General features: G+C 38.3%; 1 protein-coding gene across 1 annotated transcript in view; it reads right to left on the reverse strand.

Moving 5' to 3' along the window:
• PLCB4 (phospholipase C beta 4) overlaps positions 1-27,228 on the reverse strand; it is a 420,519-nt gene that overhangs the window by 210,995 nt on the left and 182,296 nt on the right. The gene's annotated exons all lie outside the window — the stretch shown is intronic.

The raw sequence follows: 27,228 nt of genomic DNA on the forward strand, positions 1-27,228 counted from the left end.
CCACTTAAAAACTTTCTCGAAAGGCATATGATTATTTTTATTATGATGACAATAATAAAAATTAAAACAGTCCAGGAGCTTGGGGTGGGAGGGAGAAATGCCTTCAATGTAAATGGTGGGTTGTTTTTGCTTCTTTGTTTCCTTAAACTGGGTGGTGATTAAGAATATTTATTATCTCGTTCTTCCTCATGCTTTTCATATATTTTACAAATACCCTTTCGAAACTGCTCAATATTTAATAAAAAACAATTTTCTAAAAGATATAAAAGTATAAGACAAAAAGGCTTCCTTTCCCATCACACCAGTCCACTCCCACAATGGTACAAATAAATTGATCATTTCTGATTTCAACTCCTCTAGTCTACCTCTATACCTCTCTAGAGGCAGCACTATTCAATAGAACTCTAGCAAATCACATGTGTAATTTTAAATTTTCTAGTAATACATTAAAAACAACAAAAAGAAAATGGTAAAATTAATTTTAGCAATATATTATTTAAATAGACTGAAAATACTATCAGTTCAACATTATTCAATATTAAAAATGACTGAGGTATTTTAACATTCATTTTTTTCATACTAAGCCTTGGGAATCTGATGTGTATTTTCCTTACACATCTCAATTTGGATGAGCCGCATTTCAATGGCTCAATAACCTCGCCTGGCCAGTAGCTACTGAATTGGAAAGTGTACCTCCAGATAATATGCTCAAAACCCTGTTTCTTGATTTGTCAACTTACAAATTATCATTTGACTCCACAGTATGCCATTCCCTTTTTTTCCTTCTCTTCACCACTGCTAATATTATATAATATTTTGTTTTTCAATTGATCTGTAGACAGTTTAAACCTCTCTTCTTAACTCACCAAATTGAGGCAGTGCTATCTTGCTCTCTCTGTAAAATGAGGGATTAGGGTCCCTCTGTCTCCTTTCACATTCTTCCCCTTTCCACCTCCCAACTTTTCTCTAGCAAATTACTACTCTCACATTGTCAAAGTTTTATCATTTATACCATGTTCTGTACTATAACTTTTTTACACAGTGATGCTTGTAAATTGAAAAACGAACAGCATTTACAATATGAAAATTACATGGTAAATACTCTCTGCAGAAACAAATTGTGCATGTGAAGGAAGAGAAGGCCATACAACACCGCTCTCACCTGTGCTGCTTCAAGAACCAGAACAAAGAAAACTGAGTCGAGAAGGGCCCCACTTAAATACTCCATTAACTGAGAACATGCAGTTTTATCGCACTTTCTCTTATAGAAATTTCATTTGCTTTTAGGATTTTAGAGATCCCTAAAAATCCTATTCTGCTTTTGACAGCTTTTTTTTTTTCTTTTAACCATTTGCCACAGACCTACTATCTTGGGGTTTCTTGTTTTTTGTATTATTTTAGTTTATCCACCTATCCTTGGAACCCACATTTCTCTCTTTTATTTTGCTGCATTAATTCTTTTAGGAATGGCCTGGGGATGAGCAAATGTTTTAGTTCTTACTTGTCTTAAAATGCTTTTATTTTCCCTTCGTACTGAATTTGCAGTTTGTTGGGAACAGAATCAAAATTCCTACCAAACCAAGAAGGTATCATTCTCTTGTCCTCTAGAAATCATCTCTGTCGTCAATTCCCTATCCCACTCCCATTTCTGGAATATTTTAGCATCCTCTCCTGCTCCTTGGTGTTCTGAAATATCAGGAAAATGTGTTTAATTACCGATCCACTCATATGCTTACTCAACCTACTTTGCACTCAGAGGGCCTTTGCTGTCTGAAGAGTTGGAAAAGTTAAAAATGTGTGTGTGAATGTATCTTTTATTTCCTCCAATTTTTTTTTCAATTTTCTCTTTCCAGACCCTCTATAAAAATATGTAGGACCGCTATCATGTCTCATCTTTTCACTCATATTTTCCAACTCTTTGTTCTTTCGCTCCGTTTTTCTGGAAGGTTTCTTCATCTTTTCACTATACTATTATTTTTTAAGTCAACAATTACATTTTAATTTCCAAGAATCCCTTCTTGGTCTTGAACTACTCCTCTTCCATAGGAGTCTGTTTTTAACTCTCCCTGATGATAAAATTTTGAATGATTTTAAGGATTTATCTCTTCTCATTTATTTCTGTTTCTTCTGGCTCAGTTGATAGGTTTGTTCACATTGATCCTACTCTTTTAGCTGTCTGTTTTTCATCAGTATCTGCTGATTCTAGCTTGTCGGACCATGTTAATGAATGATCTGGATGCCACAGAGTAATCCAGATTCAAACAGTTACCGACATGGCTTCTTCTTCATTTCTCCTCATCAAAATGCAGACCATTCCATTTCTGGTCACTTCTGAAATAGTTCTTGGTGGTCACTTAATTCTGAATTCCCTAAGAACCATGAACTATTTGGGTTAAAAACTGGATTTTCTTGCTGCAGTTTTCAAAAGTACAGCAGATGAGGGTCTGATGGGCATTATTTCAAAATTAGGCTTTATCTGACAGATCAAAGGTCATTGTTATAACTTAGTCATAATGGCTACATTGAAACAGATTCTAGAATTAATTCAGTGTTACAGAACGTAGTTGAAGAAAAACTAATTTCACTTACATTTAAGGTCTAAACAAATCAATAAATGAATCTATTTATTTTCATGCTATTTCCACTTGTACCATTTTAGGATAGCCTACTAAAGCAAAGATACATTTGAAATTGTGTGGGTACCTCTATCCTTTCTTATTACAGTAGCTTAGGCCAAAAAAAAAAACAAAAAAAAAAAACACAAAAAACAAGTAAGTGACCTGTGTCCAGAAAGACAATAAATACCACCTCAGACAGGAGGGTAAAGATCCCAATACACTCTGTATAACAGACTCTAGGTCCATCCACCTCACAACAAATAACTCAGTTTTGTTTCTTTTTATGGCTGAGTAATATTCCATTGTATATATGCACCACATCTTGTTTATCCATTCATCTGTCGATGGACACTTACATTGCTTCCATGTCCTGGCTATTGTAAATAGTGTTGCAATGAACACTGTGGTACATGACTCTTTTTGAATTATGGTTTTCTCAGGGTATATGCCCAGTAGTGCTAAGTCAGAAAGAGAAAAACAAATACCATATGCTAACATATATATATGGAATCTAAAAAAAAAAAAAATGGTTCTGATGAACCTAGGGTCAGGACAGGAATAAAGACACAGACATAGAGAATGGACTTGAGGACACGGGGAGGGGGAAGGGTAAGCTGGGACGAAGTGAGAGAGTAACATTGACATACATACACTACCAAATGTAAAGCAGATAGCTAGTGGGAAGCAGCTGCATAGCACAGGGAGATCAGCTCGGTGCTTTGTGACCACCTAGAGGGGTGGGATAGGGAAGGTAGGAGGGAGACGCAAGAGGGAGTGGATACGGGGGTATATGTATACATGTAGCTGATTCACTTTGTTACAGCAGAAACTAACACAACATTGTAAAGCAATTATACTCCAATAAAGATGTTAAAAAAAAAGACACACAAGTAAAAACTAAAATGGTCTCTGTGTGCCTATCTAATTGCTTTTCTCTTAGACTTGTAGCAGAGCCATAGTTAAGAAAGTTACTGAGTGACTGTTCTATCTTAAAGCTCTCTGAGTTCACCATGTCATGTCATGAAATCCTGCTCTACTGTGCAATCGTCCCCCATGAGAACAAAGACTTGCTTATGAGGCTGAATGTGTAAGCTGCCTTCCACTGACTTCAACCTCAGTCTTTCCTCAAACCTTGCAAACACACATACTAAGGGTCCCATCTAAACAAAATCCTCCAACACTAAAATCCTCAGGAAAGTTTATTTCTGAAAAATCCATTCTCAAGTGATTATACATTCATATTACACAACATTTACATTTTAAAAATGTGAATCATGTTATTTAATTTTCCAACTCAGATGGAAAACACTGCTAACACTGGTGATACTTAAAAAGATATGTTGCCCAGGAGAGAAGACTATAAAATGTTAAATATCTGTAATGAAATGTAACAGCTACCAAAACAAGAACAGATGCCTCAGCAGATGGTGCAACTTGTCCACCCAATATCTTTTCTCCCTATTTCAGTGGGTAATGAAAACGAACCCAACTAAAAATACTTGCTTCCAGAGGCTTCCTTACAATTAGTGGTAGCTTTATGATCCTGTTTAGTCCAGTGATAGACTAAATGTTGAGATTTGGGGGTAAGTTTCTGCTTTTCTAATATAGATACAATGTTCCCCACTTCCATTTTTTGCTTTCTGCTGGGAGTGTGTATGTGACACCTGGAGGTACAGCACCCATTTTACAACCATGAGGCAATGATCATCAGGATGAAGGCTTATCAACTAAGGATGGTAGAGAATGAATATGGAGAGAGGCTGGATTTCTGAGGGAACCACTTAGCTTGAACCAGCCCTGTACTGCCTACCACTGAATTTACTGTTATGTGGGGCAAATATGAACCTATGTGTTTAAATACTTTCTGGTTCACAGCACTCATTCTTGACTAATGCACTGGCAATACCTGAACTTTAGTTGGCCCTCCAGTCATGCGTGTACGAAGACTTTAGTGCTTGACCAAAACAGAGATGACTTTCTCTTCTGTAATATTTCCTCTAAATCTTAGATACAGGCCCATGGCCCCTTACCAAAATCCTTTGGGGTCTGATATGTTTCAATGTCAGAAAGGTAATATGGTGCAAATATAATACATTATGCAATAGTCCCATCAAATCTAGCCATCACCCTTAAGTCCAGGGGTTGACAGACTATGGCCAGTGGACAAAGTCCAACCTGCCCCCTATTTTTGTAAATAAAGTTTTATTGGAACACAGCCATGCCTTCATTTATATACTCTCTGGCTGCTTTTGTGCTAGTCACAATGGCAGAGTTGAGTAGTTGCCAGAGAGACAGTATGATCCACAAAGCCTAAAATATTTACTATCTAGATCTTTAGAGAAAAAGTTTGTGGATCCCTAGCAAATACACCAGTATTTATGCAGTGAGACCTATAGCTCTTCACCCAAAGTGGGATAAAGACTATATATAACCTCCTGTTGGTTTAGGCATAATTTTGCCACTAAATTTATGCCAAACTTATGGGAAAACTAAATTTCAAAGCTTTAATTCTTTCAGAATTATGGAAAAAGGGACTGAGGTTCTGTCAGGAGATAGGAGCAATCTGTCAGGCTGGTCTAATCCACCATGGAGTAGTCAGCTCGCTGGCCAGTCCTTTAACGTCTCATAGCCCAGAAAGCTTAAAAAGTTCTGTTGTGTGAGAGCCCTAAGAGATAAAGAGGCAGCATACTACAGTGAAAAGAACACCAACTGTTGAGTAAGATGAATGATTTCTAATCTTACATTCTGCTGATTTGGGATATATATTGTTCTTCTCTGAGTCTCCATTTTCAAATCTGTGGAATGGAACCAAAATGTTACTGACTCTGCCCAGGGCCACAGAGGATGGTAAGATTATTTATCAAAGTGCTATGAACAAGGCAAGACACAACACACCCATGTGTTACATATATTATTGGACAAATTGGATATACTTCATTATATATGCTGGCATAAATGTGTATTTTACTAGATATAATGTGTATTTAATTATTAGCTTTTCCTCTTTTACTGAACAGAGTGTTTGATTGCAGAAAAGTCAAAGTTTTTCCAGTCCTCCAAAATGTCTGGGGTTCCTCATGATATTTCTTAATTCTAATACAAGGAAGCTAAGATTATACTTTTAATATTTTGCTGCTCTATATATAATTTGAGTCATATGGACCATATTTCTCAGGGAGCTTCTTTGAATAGTTCACTTCTAATGACTATTCAAAAATGTCATGGGGACTTTACCATATTAATTTTTTATGCAATGTAAATATTAGAAAAAATACATAAATGTGATAGATTTTTAAATGACTTTAAAAATATTTTTGATCTTACTTACAATTTTAAATTTCAAAAATCAGATTTTTCTAAACTAAGACTTTTTAAATCATGGAGTTTACACAGTTAAAATACTGATTTACTTTCAAACGTAAGAGTAAGAATTGCTATTATTGCTTAACTCCTATATTTCTCCAAGTGCTCAGTCTTCACATACTTGTTTACACAATCTCAAATAAAAACATTTATACTTTAATAATAATTTCCAGAAGCTGATAGGATTCTCTTAATATTTAAATAAATAAATACTACCTAATACATAGCTGTTTTATTACATAGTTTAAGTGTTACATGGCCTAAATTTTAGAGAACTCCTTTTGTTAGATTTGACAGCAATTACTCATCGTGGAAATGTATCCTGTACAGAAGCCCTTCTACCAAGAAACGGGTTAGATTTCAAAAGGCTGTCAGTCAGCCCCTTTGTTCATGAGTCCACATGACCACGACAGCATCTCTTAGAGCTGGGCAAACTGAATATGCTTTTGTTTTAAAGTGGCTTTGTCTGTACTAATGAGAGCCTCCCAGGTGAAGGTTCCTAGTAGAGAAGAACCTATTTTTTCCAAGTCTGTGCTGCTAAAGTTCCCTCCTCAGAAGAGAAGCTCAGGTGGTATAGTTTGCAATGGAGGCATGTAAATATGCAAGCCTATGTTTTGAGGTCTGTGTACATTTTGAGTCTCCAGGAACCCAGAGAAGGGTACGTGAGCAGCTTACAAGGTACCCAAATATAGTCATAAAAATCGCATCTCAGTTAGAGCTCATAGATTCAGAGCTGCTTTAAATGAGTAGACTTCATACCCACCTCATTTGAGCTCATCGTCAACGAGAAGGCAAAATATAATCAACGAAACAAAGGCAGAATTATGAGCACCTAAAGGAAATTAATTCTGGAAATGTATAAGGTGGGAAGTGTAAGAACTAAGAAAAGGACACTGTGGATGAAACACTGAGGCAGAGGCAATGAATAACACAACAAAGAAGCAAGATGCATCTTCACTAGGGCTGGAGCACAGGTGAGGAGTTGAGGGTAAAGGCAGCCCTTGATGGGCTTCCAGATCAGGTTTGAATATGGATCAGCACAGCCTAACGTGTCAGCTACCTGGGAGAATAAGGAAGGTAAGCTATGGTGAAACTGTTGACTGGAAAACAGAGAAAAGAGTTAGCCAGATTGAATGGAGAAAAGAGACCAAGAGAGTGTGACCCAAGCAAGTATAGCAGATACCAGCCAGACACCGATCCCTACAGAAAATATCCACAGAACAAGGGAAGCAAATATGGAAACCACTCTTGGTTACTTAAGAACTTCCACTACCATAGTGCTGGGGTTGCAATGTGTCTGAATTGAGGGGACGAATCAGGATTGGTCTCGACCAGCAGTTCTCAAACTTGGCTGCATATTGGAATAACCTGGAAAGCTTCAATAAAATATTGATGTCTGGACCCCATAGAAAGTCTGATTCCAAGGCTCTCGGGTGGGGTGTAAGCAACAGTATTTTCTAAAGTTCCCACAGTCATTGTAAATCCTAGCCAAAGTTGAGTACAGCTTAAGCTTTAATGTGCATTAAATTAAATTAAAATATAGATTTTGACTGAATAGATATAGGGTGGGACCCAAGATTCAGCAGTTCTAACAAGCTCTCAGAAAATGCTGTCACTGCTGGTCCCTGGACCATGTTTTGAGTAGCAAGGGCCTAGTCCTGCCTTGTCCAATACAACAGCAACCAGCCACTTGAAACGTGACTGATGTGACTGAGGAACCAAATTTTTAATTTAATTTAAATTTAATTTAATTTAAAACCTGAAACATGATTTGATTATTGGAAAATATTTAATTATGCATGGAGCAATTTGGTGAACACCTTTTCAATTGATATCTAAATACAGATCAAACATCTCTAATGAAAATTTAGCATCTGAATTGAAATGTAGTATGAGCATAAAATATGGACTCGATTTCAAAGATTTAGTATGAAATAAAGAAAATAAAATATCTCATTGGCAATTTTTTTATATTGCTTACATGTTGAAATGATAATGGTCTAGATATACTGGGTTAAATAAAACATTATTAAAATTAATTTTACCTGTTTTTTTTCTTTTCTTAAAAATGTGGCTACGAGAAAATCTTAAGTTATATATATGGCTAGCTTTATATTTTTTTGGACAGCACTGGTCAAGAACAAAGGCAATAGAGGCTTTCCTGTTACATGTTGTCAGTAATTGATCTAATGCATGACTATGTGACACAGATCTAGCTGATGAGAACCAAGGGGAAGCTGTAGCAGGACTCCTGAGAAAGAAATTATTTCTTAATAAAAAAAGAAAGCCTGGGAGTTCCCTGGTGGTCTAGTGGTTAGGATTCAGCACTTTCACTGACATGGACTGGGTTCAATCCCTGGTCAGGGAACTGAGATCCCGCAAGCCTTGTGGGGTGGCCAAAATTAAAAAAAATTATCCACATAAGAAAAAGTCCTTTGTCCCTGCCTCCTTCCATGCCTACTTTGCCCCTGTCTCCTTCTAGCTGTATTTTTTGTGTGTGTGGTACACGGGCCTCTCACTGTTGTGGCCTCTCCTGTTGTGGAGCACAGGCTCCGGACGTGCAGGCTCAGTGGCCATGGCTCATGGGCCTAGCCGCTCCGCAGCATGTGGGATCTTCCCAGACCAGGGCACGAACCCATGTCCCCTGCATCGGCAGGCAGACTCTCAACCACTGTGCCACCAGGGAAGCCCATTCTAGCTGTATTTCAATGCAGCTAAGAGAGGATAAAATGCACAGAGTTGGCAGCCATTTTACCACCATGAGGAAACAGGACCCTGGGCCCTAAATACTCCTTTGGGTTGCAAATCAAAACAGGACCCTCCATCTTTGAATTTATTATTAGATAAAAAAAATAATGCCCTTATTGTTTAAATCAGTGCTCCTTAAATGTTACTGTGCATTTGAATTACCTGAGGATCTTATTAAAATATAGATTCCCGGGCTTCCCTGGTGGCGCAGTGGTTGAGAGTCTGTCTGCTGATGCAGGGGACACGGGTTCGTGCCCCGGTCTGGAAAGATCCCACATGCCGCGGAGCAGCTGGGCCCGTGAGCCATGGCCACTGAGCCTGCGTGTCCGGGGCCTGTGCTCCACAACGGGAGAGGCCACAACAGTGAGAGGCCCGTGTACCGCAAACAAAATAAATAAATAAATCAATAAAATAAAAATAAAATATAGATTTCCTTTCAGCAAATCTAGGGTGGGACCTGAAAGTCCAGGTTTCTAACAGGCTCCCAGGTGACATCTATATAGCTGATACAAGGACTGAACTTTCATTAGAAAGAGCTCAAACTGAAATTACTTACTCTAGTACTTGCTGATGAAAGCATTCCTAATGGACACAGAAGGCAAAGCCAATTTCTGCCCATTAACAACAGCTCCATTTACACACTGGCTGGCAGCATAATCATGTCAGACCACCTGGGGACTGAGGATCTAGGAATTTTGTAGCTTTCCCAAAAGACAATAACTATTATGGGAGCATGAGGGCAGAGAGCAAGGGTTCTGTGGTCATGTGAGTTTGGAAGATGCTGGGGTAAAAGAAGTTAAGACATTTCTCTACTATTGGGCTTTGCATGAATAGTCACTGCTATGGAGGTACATGCTTTAATTTTGAAAGTATTGTTAATTACACTTGATTACAAAATACTTTCTTTTCACAGAAAATATCATTAGAGTAACATACCACAGAAAACACTTTGTGAATTGCTGCACTATTCAGATCATTAGTTAAAAGAAATAGCAAAACCTATAAGCCTTGACGCCTGAGAAAATGTAGTTTGTGTGGTACTAAATGTATAAGAAGCATGGAGTTTGGAGTGAAGTAATCTAGATTCAAATCACTCACTGTATCATACACATCACAGGTCAGCTGTGTGAAGATGGACAAGTTTGTTATACTCTGTGGCTAGACTTCTTCACCCATAAGACAGGAGAAGAATGCCTGCCTACATCATAGAACTATGGTAAGAATAATGTATGCTCACACTTTTCAAAATGACACTTTTTGGATGTGGAACAGCATTAAAACTTTACATATATATAGAATGTATTTAGAAATACACAAATACATCATGAAGTAGAATATATAACTCACAGGTAGGCTAAAGGTACCTGGGAGAAAATCTAGGCTACCTGGACATGTTAGGGAAATCATTCACTCTCCTCTGCTCTTAAGTGTGTCTCATAGACTAGCTGCACATGTTCGAAAGTACTTTAAAGCCAAAGCTCTTAGAGCTTGAGGAAGCCTTGGGTACCACTTGGCCAGTGAAGGCTAGCTACTCAGCAGGTCTCCCCACAAGGGTATCCATCCCACAGTTTGGCCACCACTTTCCAAAATTTGCAGGTTCAGATGTGAGAGGTTAGGATGCCCAGAGATCATAAGGCCTCAAAGAACTGATTCTGTTTAAAAAACTAAAAAACATTAAAGGATTTTTAATGCCAAAATATTAGAGTGAGAAAAATTGTAATAACTCTTAAGTGGATCATATCTTTTGACCAGTGATATTATTTGATGCTTAGAGACAATGATGTGTTTGAAGAAACTGTTCTTTGCAAGTAGTACTGATGATAACCTGTCCAACTTTGCCTGTTTCCTTTCTCTATACTTCTATAATTGACTTCCTCCCTTCTAATCATTTTTTAATAAAGTTTTACACAGAATCATTAATTTGCTCAAAAAATATTTACCTGGTTCTTTCAATGTTGCTGTGTTCTGAGAACACAAATATGATGTAGACATGGTCCTGTCTTGTCCAGGGGTAAAAAGACAGAGGAGAGATAAAGTATGTACATGAATAATAGCAAGTTGAGACAGTGTGTCACTGAAACCTTACAAAAAGCACATGGATCATTTCTGGTTTAGGAAATGTGGTAGGCAGGGTAATAGCTTCTTCCTAATGCTCAGAATCTGTGAATATGTTATTTCATAGGCAAAGAAGAATTATAGGCAAAGGTTGCAGTGGCATTAAGATTGCTATTCCACTGATCGTAACATAAAGAGACTATCCTGGATTATCCAGGTGGACCTAATATAATCACAAAAGTCCGTAAATGAGGAAAAAGGAGGCAGAAGAGTAAGAAACACATGACACTGTGAGAAAGACTCCACAGGTCATTGACGGTTTTGAAGATGGAAGGGGGCCACCAGCCAAGGAATGCAGGCGACCTCTAGAAGCTGGAAAAGGCAAGGAACAGATCCTCCCCAGAGCCTTCAGAAGGCACAGTCAGCCAACACCTTGATTTTAGCACATTGAGACCCATTTTGGACTTCTGACCTCTAGAATTGAAAGATAAGAATAAGTTTGTGTTGTTTTAAGCCACTAACTTTGTGGTAATTTTCTACAATAGCAATAAGAAATTCATACATGGGATCTGAAAACTCTGTGAAGGAGCCAGCCTGGTAGGTTGTAAGGAATTTGAAGACATAGTTGTGATTCTTAACAAATTAAAAATAAATATATAGTTCTCAAAGTGTTAAAGGATTCACTAGGTCAGATTTAAATTTTCCACCCAATGAAACAGAAAACAAAAATAAATAACACAAACTCTTTATACCACTTTTACTAAATTAGTCTAACATAAAAGACAGCCCTTTTTATATTTAATGACATGCACAAGAGATGCAAAATTAATCATCAAAAAACTATGTACTCTGAAATCTTCAAGTGATTACCAAACTTTATCACTAACATTGCAAACGATCCCCTTATCTCACCCATATTCAAGAAACTATTCAAGTTAACATGGTATATTAAAAGATTTCCAAATTTGGTATTAGTTTCAACCAAATCAGAAAGCCTCAAGGTCAGATAGCCTCATCCACTAGAGGGCAGACAGCAGAAGCACGAAGCACTACAATCCTGCAGCCTATGGAATAAAAACCACATTCACAGAAAAATAGACAAGATAAAAAGGCAGAGGGCTATGTACCAGATGAAGGAACAAGATAAAACCCCAGAGAAACAACTAAATGAAGTGGAGATAGGCAACCTTCCAGAAAAAGAATTCAGAATAATGACAGTGAAGATGATCCAGGACTTTAGAAAAAGAATGGAGGCAAAGATCAAGAAGATGCAAGAAATGTTTAACAAAGACCTAGAAGAATTAAAGAACAAACAAACAGAGATGAACAATAAAATAACTGAAATGAAAACTACACTAGAAGGAATCAAAAGCAGAATAATTGAGGCAGAAGAACGGATAAGTGACCTGGAAGACAGAATGGTGGAATTCACTGCTGCAGAACAGAATAAAGAAAAAAAGAATGAAAAGAAATGAAGACAGCTTAAGAGACCTCTGGTACAACATTAAACGCAACAACATTCACATTTAGGGGTCCCAGAAGGAGAAGAGAGAGAGAAAGGACCTGAGAAAATATTTGAAGAGATTATAATCAAAAACTTCCTTAACATGGGAAAGGAAAGAGCCACCCATGCCCAGGAAGTGCAGAGAGTCCCATATAGGATAAACCAAAGGAGAAATACACCAGGACACATAGTAATCAAATTGGCAAAAATTAAAGACAAAAAAATTATTGAAAGCAGCAAGGGAAAAATGACAAATAACATACAAGGGAACTCCCATAAGGTTAACAGCTGATTTCTCAGCAGAAACTCTACAAGCCAAAAGGGAGTGGCATGATATACTTAAAGTGATGAAAGGGAAGAAGCTACAACCAAGATTAATCTACCCGGCAAGGATCTCATTCAGATTCGATGGAGAAATCAAAACCTTTATAGACAAGCAAAAGCTAAGAGAATTCAGCACCACCAAACCAGCTCTACAACAAATGCTGAAGGAACTTCTCTAAGTGGGAAACACAAGAGAAGAAAGGACCTACAAAAACAAACCCAAAACAATTAAGAAAATGGTAATAGAAACATACATATCGATAATTATCTTAAACGTGAATGGATTAAATGCTCCAAGAAAAAGGCAGAGGCTTGCTGAATGCATACAAAACCAGGACCCATATATATGCTGTCTACAAGAGACCCACTTCAGACCTAGGGACATATAGAGATTGAAACTGAGGGGAAGGAAAAAGATATTCCATGCAAATGGAAATCAAAGGAAAACTGGAGTAGCAATACGCATAACAGATAAAATAGACTTTAAAATGCAATGCTATAAGAGACAAGGAAGGACACTACATAATGATCAAGGGATCAATCCAAGAAGAAGATATAACAATTATAAATATATATGCACCCAACATAGGAGCACCTCAATACATAAGGCAACTGCTAACAGCTATAAAAGAGGAAATCGACAATAACACAATAATAATGGGGGACTTTAATAACTCACTTACACCAATGGACAGATCATCCAAACAGAAAATTAATACAGAAACACAAGCTTTAAATGACACAATAGAGCAGATAGATTTAATTGATATTTATAGGACATTCCATCCAAAAAGAGCAGATTACACTTTCTTCTCAAGTGTGCATGGAACATTCTTCAGGACAGATCACAAATCAAGCCTCAGTAAATTTAAGAAAATTGAAACATACCAAGCATCTTTTCTGACCACAAAGCTATGAGATTAGAAACGAATTACGGGGAAAAAACGTAAAAGCCACAAATACATGGAGGCTAAACAATGTATTACTAAGTAACCAAGAGATCACTGAAGAAATAAAAGAGGAAATCAAAAAATACCTAGAGACAAATGACAATGAAAACATGACGATCCAAAACCTATGGGATGCAACAAAAGCAGTTCTAAGAGGGAAGTTTATAGCTATACAAGGCTACCTCAAGAAGCAAGAAAAATCTCTAATAAAAAAAATCTAACCTTACACCTAAAGGAACTAGAGAAACAAGAATAAACAAAACCTAAAGTTAGCAGAAGGAAAGGAATCATAAAGATCAGAGCAGAAATAAAGGAAACAGAAACAAAGAAAACAATAGCAAAGATCAATAAAACTAAAAGCTGGTTCTTAGAGAAGATAAATAAAATTGATAAACCATTAGCCAGACTCATGAAGAAAAAGAGGGAGAGGTCTCAAATCAATAAAATTAGAAATGGAAAAGGAGAAGTAACAACAGACACCACAGAAATACAAAGCATCCTAAGAGACTACTCCAAGCAACTCTATGCTAATAAAATGGACAACCTGGAAGAAATGGACAAATTCTTAGAAAGGTATAAGCTTCCAAGACTGAACCAGGAAGAAATAGAAAATATGAACAGACCAATCACAAGTAATGAAATTGAAACTGTGATGAAAAATCTTCCAAGAAACAAAAGTCCCGGACCAGATGGCTTCACAGGTGAATTCTATCAAACATTTAGAGAAGAGCTAACACCCATCCTTCTCAAACTCTTCCAAAATATAGCAGAAGAAGGAACACTCCCAAACTCATTCTATGAGGCCACCATCACCCTGATACCAAAACCAGACAAAGATACTACAAAAAAAGAAAATTACAGACCTATATCACTGATGAATATAGATGCAAAAATCCTCAATGAAATACTAGCAAACAGAATCCAACAACACATTAAAAGGATCATACACCATGATCAAGTGGGATTTATCCCAGGGATGCAAGGATTCTTCAATATATGCAAATCAATCAATGTGATACACCATATCAACAAACTGAAGAATAAAAAACATATGATCATCTCAATAGATGCAGAAAAAGCTTTCAATAAAATTCAACACCTATTTGTGATAAAAACTCTCCAGAAAGTGGGCACAGAGGGAACCTACCTCAACATAATAAAGGCCATATACGAAAAACCCATAGCAAACATCATTCTCAATGGTGAAAAACTGAAAGCATTTCCTCTAAGATCAGGAAAAAGACAAGGATGTCCACTCTCACCACTATTATTCCACATAGTTTTGGAAGTCCTAGACACAGCAATCAGAGAATAAAAAGAAATAAAAGGAATCCAAATTGGAAAAGAAGTAAAACTGTCACTGTTTGCAGATGACATGATACTATAAGTAGAGAATCCTAAAGATGCCACCAGAAAACTACTAGAGCTAATCAATGAATTTGGTAAAGTTGCAGGATACAAAATTAATGCACAGAAATCTCTTTCATTCTTATATACTAATGATGAAAAATCTGAAAGAGAAATTAAGGAAACACTCCCATTTACCATTGCAACAAAAAGAATAAAATACCTAGGAATAAACCTACCTAGGGAGACAAAAGACCTGTATGCAGAAAACTATAAAACACTGATGAAAGAAATTAAAGATGATACAAACAGATGGAGTGATACACCATTTGCTTGGATTTGAAGAATCAATATTGTGAAAATAACTATACTACCCAAAGCAATCTACAGATTCAATGCAATCCCTATTATATTACCAATGGTATTTTTTACAGAACTAGAACAAAAAGCCTTAAAATTTGTATGGAGACACAAAAGACCCCGAATAGCCAAAGCAGTCTTGAGGGAAAAAAATGGAGCTGGAGGAATCAGACTCCCTGACTTCAGACTATACTACAAAGCTACAGTAATCAAGACAATATTGTACTGGCACAAAAACAGAAAGATAGATCAATGGATAAGACAGAAAGCCCAGAGATAAACCCACGCACCTGTGGTCAACTAATCTATGACAAAGGAGGCAAGGATATACAATGGAGACAAGACAGTATCTTCAGTAAGTGGTGCTGAGAAAACTGGACAGCTACATGTAAAAGAATGAAATTAGAACACTCCCTAACACCATACACAAAAATAAACTCAAAATGCATTAGAGACCTAAATGTAAGACCCGACACTATAAAACTCTTAGAAGAAAACATAGGAAGAACACTCTTTGACATAAATCACAGCAAGGTCTTTTTTGATCCACCTCCTAGAGTACTGGAAATAAAAACAAAAATAAACAAATGGGACCTAATGAAACTTAAAAGCTTTTGCACAGCAAAGGAAACCATAAATAAGACAAAAGGACAACCCTCAGAATGGGAGAAAATATTTGCAAATGAATCAACAAAGTATTAATCTCCAAAGTATATAAACAACTCATTCAGTTCAATATTAAAGGAAAAAAAAACCCAATCTGAAAATGGCTAGAAGACCTAAATAGACATTTCTCCAAAGAAGACATACAGATGTCCAAGAAGCACATGAAAAGCTGCTCAACATCACTAATTATTAGAGAAATGCAAATCAAAACTACAATGAGGTATCACCTCACACCAGTGAGAATGTCCATCATCAGAAAACCTACAAACAACAAATGCTGGAGTGGGTGTGGAGAAAAGGGAACCCTCTTGCACTGTTGGTGGGAATGTAAATTGATACAGGCACTATGCAGAACAGTATGGATGTTCCTTAAAAAATGAAAAATAGAATTACCATATTACCCAGCAATACCACTACTGGGCATATACCCAGATAAAAACCATAATTCAAAAAGACACATGCACCCCAATGTTCATTGCAGCCCTATTTACAACAGCCAAGTCATGGAAGCAACCTAAATGCCCATCGACTGACGAATGGATAAAGAAGATGTGGCATATATATACAATGGAATATTACTCAGCCATAAAACAGAATGAAATTGGGTCATTTGTAGAGATGTGGATGGATCTAGAGACTGTCATAGAGACTGAAGTAAGTCAGAAAGAGAAAACCAAATATCGTATATTAACGCATATATGTAGAGCCTAGAAAAATGGTACAGATGAACCAGTTTGCAGGGCAGAAATTGAGACACAGATGTAGAGAACAAACGTATGGACACCAAGGGGGGGAAGCAGCGTGGGGTGGGAGTGGTGGGATGATTTGGGAGATTGGCATTGACATGTATGCATTGATGTGTATAAAATGGATAACTAATAAGAACCTGCTGTACAAAAAAATAAATAAAATAAAATTCAAAAAAAAAGAATTAAAAAGGAGAAGTAATTATTAAAAAATAAAAAATAAAGTCTCAAGGTCAAGAGGATTTAGGTGGTTTGGAAGATAGAAAAATGCAAATGTCAATGCAAATGTAAATGTCAGTCACATGAAGACCTCCAGTATTCAATTAAAGATAATTCTACATTAGCTACAATCACAGTATATATATACACCTATGTATATACCTATACACACGTTGTGTGTGTATATGCATATATAGATACAGACATGAATAGAGATATAGAGGTATGTAATATATATATGTCAATAAAGGCATTCATCTTATTTTCATAATTAATAGTGCTGACAGGTAACTGACACAATTAGAAACATCGTCCACCATCCTGCAGTTCTCAGTGTTATAAGAACCCCCGCCCTGATTCAGCTTGACTACAGAGACAAATATTGATACTTTGCTGCTGTAAGCCAGTGCCTTGTACAACAAAGGATTGTATTATGAGGTACTTTATTTTTTTTTTAAGGAATGAACAAAAAATATTTTTGTATAATTTATATTGAGAAAAAACAGAAGCTGCACTAACAACATGCTTCCTAGTTTCTCTCGGTCCACAGAAATCAGACCACAGCGTATTGGCCAGGACTGGAAATCCAATCACCTAGTGCCTGGAGCACCTGTCACCTCAGCCCCTCCAGGAGGCCCTGGGGAGTGTTTATCATAATCACTCTGTTTTGCAGTTTGCTGCAGGTCGAATGCTGCCCCCAAGCCCCTCTGGAAGTAGATGGAGGGAGTAAGTTCGACAAGTAAATATCGAAGTACAAACCTATCAATCCAGTACCATTAGGGAAACATTCAACCCAACAACTCAGTTCAACTAAACAACTGCCCAGGAGGGTTAGAAACAGAAAGGTGTCCATGTGCAGGGCCTGGGCCACAAGGTGATGGCACTTTTAAAGCTGAAGGACGCCTCTGGTCTCACCATACAGGAGGGAGCATCTGCACTGGAAAGTTGTGTTATTATACAAAAAGGGTTTATACAGTGTCTACAAGATCTTAGGTGCTACAGTAGACATACAAATGTTCTAAAATTTCTTGCCTACCTACTTGCATGAATGACTTTAACATGCCTAATGCAGGCTCACCCACTGGACGACAACAGAGCTACACAGACTTGTCTTACAGCTCTTCCTAAAACAAGCCTTTCAGGCCTTCTCAAGCTGGGGTCTAGCGAATTCAGGGCCGGGGTTGGAGGGATGGGGTGGTCTGTGAACTAAGATGGGAATAAAGTTACATCTTTATTTACACTAACTTCTCATTAAAATCCAGACTCTTCTTCAATTATGGGCATAGGCAACAAACCACAATAGTATTAGCAGGATCTGTGATTCTGTCATCAATAGAAACCACAGATATTTTAATATCACATTACGGTTGCCACAGGATCTTGAAATGCTGTGTACCATCACCACCACTTTGATATTATAGTAGCTAACAGGGCTACAACTAGATATTAGTTTATCCATTAAAGATGAACACATTACTATAGCACAATTCATAATACTTCGATAGCCCTAATGCAATATAACTGATATCCTTGGTAATCTTATGTATTTTATTTGATGCATTAATAACCTTTCCTTCTGCAAAAGAATCCACAGTCTTCCCCAGATGCCAAATGGGTCCATGACACACAAATATTAAGACCCCTCCCCAAGCTAGAACAACAATTCTAGTTCCCGAATTCTAGTTGACTCACCCAATCAATTTCAAATTCAGTCAAATTGAATGACTGGGATCATATAGGAAAAGACAAAGCAATTAGAAGTATCTTCCCTTTGAATTCATTTATTCATGCATGCAGCAGATACCAGAGCAAACCATACCTTCAAAGCGCCATGGCAGGTGACGTGGGGGGTAGTAAGATAGAGAAAGCAATACTGTTCTTAAGGAGCCCAAAGGCTCACAGAAAAAAGGACTCTACAGATAACTGTGCACAGACAACTTTACTCCAAGGGAATAAGTGTTTGATTAAAGAACTAACATTTGCAACTGAACATCATCGAGAGCTTTTAGCCAGAGGCGACTTGAACTGAGATTTTTCTTTAGAAAACGAATCTGGTTGAGCAGTTTGTAAAGTGGGCTGGAGGGAGGTTAAGATCATCAAGGATATGATTCTAGTAATTCCAACAAGAGATATCACGGGCCTAATAGAGGAAAGGACCAAGGGAAAAAGTGAACGGTGATGCAGGGCATACAGCCCTTGTCTTGTGCACATGGCTTCATCTAAAAAACTCAAAGAATTTAATTGCCAATAACAAAGAAATGTTTAGCTAGACTAACTTAATATACATTGTGTACTATCATGCTATTATTTGTGCATTGCATTATATATATATGCATATTTTATCATGTAATTATTTAAAACTGTTTCAACAACTTTATAATAACGTGGGGAAATGTTTTGCTACTTTAAATGAAAAAGCACTATACAGAATTATATAATTTAGAAGTATATGTGGGTTATTACAAAAATGTCTGCAATTTGTTCTCTCCTGTATCCACACCTGTATTAGTTTCCCATGTCTGACCTAGAAAAACTACCACAAACAAGGTAACTTAACATAATAGAAATGTATTCTCTCACCGTTGAGGTCAAAAGTCTGAAATCAAGGCGTTAGCCTGGCCACATTTCCTTCAGAGGCTCTGGGGAGATTCCATTCCTGTCTCTTCCCACTTCTGCTGGTGAAGCACTCCTTGGCTTGAGGATGCATCAGTCCAGTCTCTGCCTCTATCTTCACATCAACTTCTCCTCTTCTGTGGGTCTCTCTCAAACTGCCTCTGCCTCTCTCTTACAAGGAAGGACTTAGCATCCACTTATCCAGGATAATCTCAAATTCTTTTAATCACCTCTCTTGCCACATAAGGGAACAATCATAGGTTCCACTGATAGGATATGGATTTCAGGGGCCATTTCCAGCCAACCACAGCATGCTTTGTCATGTGGTTCTGTGGCTCCTCCCACCAAGGGGAGGAGTCAATTTCCTCACTTCCTCCATCTGGACTGATCTTGGGACTTGCTTAAGCCAACAGAATGCAGCAGAAGTGATCTTGTGCCAGTTCCTAGCCTAGGTCTCAAGAGAACTTGCTGACCGCCAGTCTCTCTGTTTCTCTCTCTCTCTAAATCCTGCCTCTCCTCAATGAACAGGCCTAGGCTAGCCTTCCTGATGAGGACAGGCACATGGTCCAGTCAACCCATCCTCAGCTTACAGCTGGCAAACTCCCAGAGGTGTGAGCAAGGCCATTCTTGACTAGACAGACGCCAGCTAATGCCAAGATATGAGTGAGCCCTGCTGAGGTCAATCAGGCCTGGACCACTTCCTCATAACTACCCACTGCACCCGTAAAACAATAAAGGCTTAATGTTTTAAGCCACTGATATTGGTACCATAACACATTTTCTTTACTGAAAGAAAAATAACAACTATCACTCACTGCTAGAATTAGAGTACTGCAAGACTGAGTGCCTGTTATTTTGCAAATTCAAAACGGAACTTCATTTAAAGAACAAATTTAAACTTCTCAGCAAAACAATAACAACAAAAGATGTTTAACTCTAGACACTCCTTATTTTGTTGATCATCAGGTATGTACAGTAGAATCCTGAGTAGACTGACAAAACTGTTTTTCTAACAGAGCCTTGGGATTTATCATCTGACACTTCGACCACAGGTAGACTAAAATTATACCATCTATGAGGCTGGTATTACCTTTTTTTTTTTCTTCAGGAGTTAAGAAAGAGATCAGCTGATTTTCATCTCCAAAATTAAGTCTGTAAAAATAACTAATCTCAATTGGATCTATAATTCTGATAAAAGCTAGTCATCAGATTAAAATGTTTCCATGACTAACTCTGTATCTTTACCAGCAGAACTAAATTGATTTAGAGTTCAAGTTTCTCAAAAATATTTTGGAAATGTAACATTATGTTCTCCATGACATTCTATGGCATTCTTTTACAACTTTTTAATTGAATTCAATTTGCAATGGGAAAGGAAACCTAATTCTCTTGGGAGGGTTTCAGGAAGATGTGGGAGGGTTTCAGGAAGATATGGGAAAGTTCATCTGGGTAAAGAAAAAGAAATGATTCATGACTAAGATGCAGTAATACTGCCAAATACCACCCCTGAGAGCCAAAACCAACACCTGAATATCAGGGGTCACCTAGAGGGACAAGACTTTGCTCAGAAGGGACAACTCCTCTCCCATATATGACAATGAACTGACCATTCAACATCAGCTTTTGGCTAAAACAACCTCCAAATACCCGGGATCCATAGAGAGATTCAAGTCCTTAATAATGTAAAATAACATTTAATGAGGGCTCACTGTGTTCCAGGAACAGTTCTTATGTTTTACATAAATAAGCTCAATTAAGCCCTACAACAACCCATGAAATATCAATTAATTAACAATTAATAATAATTCCCATTTTACAGATGAGAAAGCTGAGGAACAAAGACCAGCCTAAGACTGCACAGCAAGGAAGTGGGAGAGCTAGGATTTGAGTCCCATGCATCTGGTTCTAAAGTATCTTTTTAACAGCTCTGCTTTCCTGCCTCACCTTCATAACCATGTTCTGAAAAACCAACCTTCCAGATAAGCTCACGTTTAAAAATCAATCAAAAGACTACGAACTTTTCAAAATAAAATAAGGAGCAAAAACTGTAAATTCAAACAGTCTTTTTTTAAACATTTTATTGGAGTATAGCTGCTTTACAATATTGTGTTAGTTTCTTCAAACAGTCTTAAGAGAAGCCATAAAGGACCTTGAGAAATCATCTCCTCCTGCCGCCTGTTGGCACATGCCTCTCTAAGTTGCTCCTTCACAAACACAGGTTGGAGGACTGGCTGAATCACGGTCGCATGAAATTACCAAATGCATCTGACTTCCATCGAGAATCAAAAAATCACTCAGAGCCCCCAATGAAGTCATCTATTGACAGAGAAATTTATTCATTTATTGCTAAGAGAAATCTCTTCTGGGTTAATTCGAGCAGCCATGAAGAACAGCTCAGAAGCATCCCCTTTAAATAAAACCCTCCACCAGTATCCTTCTCTCTGGGTTCACCAAGTCAATTTCTTTAACCTTTCCTTCTAGAGCTTCTCTTCTAATGATGTTGATTGTTTTTTGAACCCTCTAACAATTTTTCTCTACTTTTTATTTTAGGGTTGCCGGATAAAATACAGGACACCCAATTAAATTTGATTTCAGATCAACAACAAATAATATTTTAGTATAAGTATGTCCCATGTATAAATATGTCCCAAATATTACATGGGACATACCTACACTAAAAAATGACTCATTAATGATCTGAGTTGCAAATATGAGTGGAGGTTGTGAATTTATATTTACTATATCTGGCTATTTTCTTTTAAACCTGTCAAAACCACATACAGTTGTCTAACTCAGTTGTCTCAAACTTGAGCAAGCATCAGAATCACCTGGAGAGCTGTTAAAACATAGACTCCTGGATCCCACCTCCAGAGGTTCTGATTCAGAAATCTCTTGCAATTAGGAAACTGCATTTCTACCAGGTTGCCAGGTGATGCTGATGCTGCTGGTCTGAGGACCATACTTTTTGAGAATCAGCGCTCAAATTCCCTGAATTAAGTATAGTGTGGGGAAGGAGCATGTCCGAGTCTGCAAAATCCCCAGCTAAACTGCATAAGCCCAAGGGAGAGCGTGGGGTCTCCTCTATGCCCACGGAGCATTCAAGTCCCCTTTCCCCAATCCTACTAGGAAATCAGAAAGTACCTCAAATTAAGAAGGTCCAGCCTCTGCTCATTCATACTGGATTAGATTCCCTGAGATGGAAAGGACCTCTTTAAGGCGCAGATGACTGCTCCTGAGGCAAGTTTGTCCCAAAGGAGGAACCTGCAGGGGGCTCCAGCCCAATCTCCTTTCTTAAAAGCTGATCTTCTCATAATAACTGTTCCCATTTTATTTTCTGACCTTTGTGCCCTGGTAAACTTCCCCCAGGTCCAGTATTTGGTACAAGAGGCTGTGGCATGTGGCAGATTGCTTGATGCCTCCAATTAACAGCCTCCCTGTATCCTTTTCCTTTGTCCGCTAACTTTGAAGTCTCTTCCCATTCTGACTCTGGGGTTGGCCTTGGACCTCGTTTTGGCCAACAGAATAAAGAAGTGCCATATGCCAGTTCCAAATCTAGATTTCAAGAGGACTTGCAAGTTTCTGCTCCTTCTCTTGGGACCCTGCTCAGTCATCATGAACAAGGCTAGGCTAACCCAACAGAGCATGAGAGACCACGTGAAACAGAGCTGAGTCAGCCCAGCTGAGGTCATTCACAACTGGCCAGTCCCCAACTGACCCACTAGCTGACCACAAATGCATGAGTAAGCCCAGAGGAGCCTAGCCCAAACCAGCAAAAATGCCCAGCTGGCCCATAAGTTTGCGACCCAAAATAAATGTTTATTGTTACAAACTGAGGTTCTGGGGTAATAACTGTTCATCATTACTGTGGCCACAGATAACTGATGAAGTGTCTGACATTCTGGTCATGCTCAGCTCAACTCTCTGATTCCAATGACTTTGTCAGGACTCCTCCCTGGAGAGGGAGCTGTCTTCATTTCGGCATCTCCAGGTTATGCCCTTGGCTGAAAGCCTCCCGTGTCGTTGCTACTCTGGGCAGAGCCCTTGAATGAATCTGCTGATTCACTGCACAACTATCCTGAATTGGACAATCATATTCAGTGTTGGTCAACACTAACCATGTTTCTTTCATTTACTTTTCTTTCATGCTTGGCCAATTTTGTTTCCCATCCTGCTTTTGGCTCACTGGTTTCTCTTATGGGGTTTTTGGGTGTGTGTGCTGTTACTGTTTTGCCATGAGATGAATAAAAGAATGACTGAGACTGATTCGCCAATCTCTGCTTCTCTAAGAAGAAGAGATGCAAAGGAGGTGTATGAATGAGCAAGATAAATGGGGACGAGGGGAGAGAGGCAACAGTATTTTCCCCAACCCACATCAAAAAAAAATCAGAGAAGCCTTCTCCATTCAAGTGAGAAGTTCCTTTGTAGTTAAACAATAAAACTAATCCCACTGGAAATTTTTGCAACTTACTTTTTTAAAAATTTACTTCCTGTCTTGCTTATATTTCAAAGAAAACTAAGCCTGAATATTTCTTGCATAGGTACTATCTTCCATTCCATAACCTTAAGAAAAGAAGGGAAAAGGAAGAAGGGATTTAACTGATTCAGTAGGCTAGATGAGATTTCTGTAACTCAAAACAAATCTTTGCTACCACGGGGAAATGCAGTAGCAAAGTTCTGACACCATGGGCCATCAGAGCAGGCATCAGAAGTACAACCTAAGCAGATAGGGTGGTTGGACTAAAGTTGAGTGCTCATCAACCCTCCCTCCCTCTCTCCTTTCCTCCATAGATTTGTCTGAGCCCTGCAATGAAATGAAAGTAAAGGAATAAAGAAGAGAACTGACTGATAACTGAAGAGAAGAGAAAGTGTCAAGAGCAAACAAGATTCGAAGTTAGAGACAAACAAGCGGGCATAAATCTATGATCTGAGATCGAATTAGGGAAAGCTGAGGTCCAGAATATGGCAGAAGGGGATTGCAGTAGGCCTGGCTTGCAGCTGGCTGGTGCGGAGGATAGGAGGAAGATTCAAGCTTAGACACAGCACAGAAGATGACTTAAAAATAATTTTAAAAGATACATGTGTCCCTATGTTCATAGCAGCACTGTTCACAATAGCCAAGACATGGAAACAACCTAAACGTCCATTGAACAGATGAATGGATAAAGAAGATGTGGTATATATATACACAATGGAATATTACTCAGCCATTAAAAAGAATGAAATCATGCCATTTGCAGTGACATGGATGGATCTGGAGATTATCATGCTACGTGAAGTAAGCCAGACAGGGAAAGAAATACCAAAGTGGAATCTAAAATACGACACAAATGAACTTATTTACAAAACAGAAATAGAGTCACAGAGAACAGACTTGTGGTTGCCAAGGGGCAGGGGGGGTGGGGGATGGATTGGGAGTTTGGGATTAGCAGATGCAAAGTATTATATATAGAATGGATAAACAACAAGGTCTTACTGTATAGCACAGAGTATAACATCCTGTGATACACCATAATGAAAAAAGAATATGAAAAAGAATATATATGTATTACTGAATCGCTTTGCTGTACAGCAGAAATTAAAACAACATTGTAAATCAACTGTATTTCAATGAAATAAATTTTAAAAAAATTAAAAAATAAAAATGGTTATATAAAAAGCACATGCTAAAAGGCTGAGGATATAGTTATTTACAGTGAACTGTTGTTGCAGAGAGAACGGAAGGGAAAACTGAGCAGCAGGGGAACAGGGAAATAGTATGGTTAAGGAAATTATGAGAGACTTAACACTCAATGCTACACATCCATTAAAATCCAGTTCGTAATGAATGTATAACAGCCTGGGGAAACTATGGCGATATAAGATGTGAAAAAAGAACAACGGAAATGTTCTAATGTTTGAAAATGCAAAAGTGAGAGGACTGTTTAAAGAAGTGGGAGTGAAAGGAAGAAAATTCCAGAGGACAGTGGATCAAACATCATCACCCTACATGGTGGGGGAAGTTAAGAGAGGCTTTCAAATGTTGAAGGAATAAGAAACAGAGGCTCAAGAATGCTAGGTAAACTAACACAGGCCACAAACAGAAGGACTATATATAGTAATGTAATTATTTAAAAAATTGAAGCTGTCATTGATGTGGGTTAAATCTGTATTCATTAAATGAGTTAATAAATAACATCCGAAACTGATCAATTGAGTCTGAAGGACAAGGACTTTAGGTCATAACAATAACCAGGATATGATTTCAAAACAGAAATGGTTATAACAATTGCCTCCAAAGAACTTGGGGGGGTAGTGGAAACTGATCCAGTTCACATGTCTTTCTTCATATTTTTAAAATATATATACACATACATTACTCTCATTAAAAACACAACTAAAATGTTACACTTACCCTACTGAATAACTATTCAACACAGATGACCCAGTTGGCAATCAAGAGGAACAGGGGGGTATTTTGTGAGATAAGTCAGAAAGGCCCTCAAATATAATCCGATTGTCTTTGAGCACCATCATTTATAGCATGGAAAACTGTGCTAAGAACCTCAGTAATGAGGAACTGCTGATGATTTCCACTTTCCTTTTAAGCCCTGGAAAATCACAGGGAGAGTTATTGCTATATCAAAATCAGTCGAGGCAGCAGCTGCCCAGAAATGTGGTGTTGCCCGGAGACAGTGTCATGTGTAGAAAGAACTCGAATGGTAAGACCAAATTGGGAAATCAAAGGCTGTGCTGTTTCCCAGCTCTCCTACTCTGTGCTGAAGGACAGCTATGCCTACGTCCGGATGAGGTGTCCCTCCGAAGTGTCGAGTCCACCTCCGCCTCCACAACACACATGGAGCAGCCCACGTCCATCAATCTGGCAGTCCCTTAGGCTCTTAGCACAGGACCACTTCTGCTTCTAGAAACCATCTTTGTGGACCATGACATGTTTGCTTGTAGTGAAGTGACAGCAGAACGTCTTCATGGTTGAATGTGGAAATGGTATATGCTAGTGGTATGTCCACAAGCTCCAAGTCCCTCCTACAATATCTGTATCCCTACACCTCAGAGCATCACCATTCTAATCTGCCTGTTCTCATGCTCTCACCCAGACTAGCCTTATTGCTGTGCAAGCCCATCATTTCCTTCTTCTCCAATCCCCAGCCCCTGCTTCCGGGCCCCCAACCAACCCAGTCATCTCAACCAGCAGGCTTCTATGTGATTATTCACAAAGCACTGCTCCTTTCATGCTAGTCCCTCCCTTTCCTGATGAAAAACTTCCCTTAGCTCATCACTGCCCACCACAGTGTGACCCCCAAGAGTGTCCCAAGCAATACTAATGCCCCCATTAGTTCTTATAAAAATACTAAGAAAAGAAAGGGAAAGAACAGATTCCATGGAGAAACAATTTGGAATATACTGCATACTCTAACTCCCACTGGAAGATTCATGATCTATATTAGAATGCTCTGGGTTCTAGGAATCCCGTGTCCAGCTTCGTTTAATTCAGCATTTCACTTCTATACAAAACATAGATTAACACAATCTGGAATTCCTCTTCTGTTGAGCAAACTTTGGCAACACTACTGGTTTATGTTCCAAGGAGCTGTGGTCTAGCATGGTGCTTCTCAAACATGAATGCACAGAAGGCCCACATGGAGGGCTTGTGAACACCCAGATGCTAAGACCCATCCCAGAGATGCTGAGGCAGTAAACGGGGGGTCCCAGATTCAGCA

The sequence above is a fragment of the Grampus griseus genome, assembly GCF_964374135.1.
Source record: "Grampus griseus genome assembly, chromosome: 14".
NCBI classification, from domain to species: Eukaryota; Metazoa; Chordata; class Mammalia; order Artiodactyla; family Delphinidae; genus Grampus; species Grampus griseus.